Raw genomic sequence first — 1,828 nt, 5'->3', positions numbered from 1 at the left:
AAAGTTTGGATCATAGACTTGCACTACAATCCAGGATAGAGCAGTGCCATGGCCGCCGATCTTTGCTCTCTATTAAAAGTTCGCTGCTTTTGTGTGCTGAAGTGGGGCACAACAAATGAAGTGCAAAGCACCTTTCTTATCATAGTTGAGTAGGAACAACCTATTCCTTCTTGTACTTCACTGGTTCCAAATTATGAAGTCAAAATATTATGGGGCGCGTTATAGAGAGCTGAAATTAGATCTTCGTTAGAGTGCACAGTCATGAATATCATGATATGTGTGGCAGCTTTGTAGAATCAGTCGCTGGTCAGAATACTGAAATCTGAGACACACACTTCCACCTGTTTTAACAATTTTCATCAATGTTTAATTATTATAATATTTTTGGTTCAACTCTTTTTACGCCCATTTAAAAATACATTTCTTCTTGGATTTTACTGAAAAAAAATTGATCAAGAACACAGGAATGTAGATTTTGCGATTTTCAAGGACTCTCAAGCTTTGTAAGTCATGAAGCTTTGGTGACCATTTTCTCGCTATTTTAACCTCTGACACCAGGTGGCCCCCCCACCTCTTCCAATCGCAAATATCTCGATTTCTGTTTGAGATAGATGAGTGTCTTTGTCATTAAAAGCAAGGCTGACCAAAATTGAGTCGATAGTGCCGTAAAAAGCCTACTAAATCAATAAAAAAAAGCAAAGCAAATGAACAAGCTTTATGATTATACCAATAGCTAAAAAAAGTCTGTCCTCCTAAAAAAAAACCCTAATAGTACTGGAATGAGTGGTATATTCATTTAGGGGTGTCTTATATTTTGATAGGAGAACACAATCATACAGAAAGCAATAAATATTAAAACAAGTTACGCTTTTCGTTCTTCAAATTTTTCGTGTAACTGTAACAGTTCATAGATTTTAATCTATCCAATCGGTTATGGAAAAGCGATCTCGCACTTTGGCACCGATGATAGTAAGTCTGTGGGTAATCTCTGGGTGTTCTGGTGTGGTTTGCTCCTACTTTCCTATCAAATGTATGTCGTCCTTATGTCTCCTCCATATTTTTTTTGTTCGTAACATCTCTAATCTTCGGCACGTATAAGACTTTATTGTGTTTGCAAGTACCGTAAAACGATAAGTAAAACGTAATAGTGAGTGTAGAACATAAACTTGAGCGTGCAATGTCATAGTCGCCGCCATTTGCCCTCTCAACAAACAAAAAATCAACAACACAATAAAAAAAACATTGCTGCGAAGTGTACGTACCATGATTGCGCCGAGGATGGTTAGAGGGCGCCACTGGTAGGTCCTGCTTCTCTACTTTCCCTCGGTTGTTTCTCTCTGTCTGTCTTACTTTTTCCCCATCACCAAGTGACCGCTATTGTGTCCATTTGCTTCTCTTTACTTAAAACAAACAAACAAATTCGTGGCATTACTCCAAAATGAAGAACAAAACAAACAACTCGAAGTCTTGAGCAGCTGCGGTCAATTGCACTCGGCACCCCCCACCCCAACCTCCTTACCACATTCACACACACCCTTTCATCCCCCTCCCCCTTTTTTTTCCTTTTCATTTGGTTCACATAGAGTCAAATTGTGCGCTTCATGGTGAACCGAACATATTATATCAGAGTGAAGGATCAACGATAGAAGTATAAGCACTGGCCATTGGTCTAGACATGAAACCAAACAAGACTGGGGAGACATTTCGAGAGCACCTTTTATCGTTCGTCGACAACAGAGGCCGAGAGAGAGACAGGAAGAGAGAGAGAGAGATAGAGAGAGAGGGAGAGAGAGAAAGAGAGAGAGAGAGAGAGAGAGAGAGATAGAGA

This window comes from Aplysia californica, unplaced genomic scaffold (assembly GCF_000002075.1).
Source record: "Aplysia californica isolate F4 #8 unplaced genomic scaffold, AplCal3.0 scaffold00539, whole genome shotgun sequence".
NCBI lineage: Eukaryota > Metazoa > Mollusca > Gastropoda > Aplysiida > Aplysiidae > Aplysia > Aplysia californica.
This window is presented reverse-complemented; position numbering follows the sequence as displayed.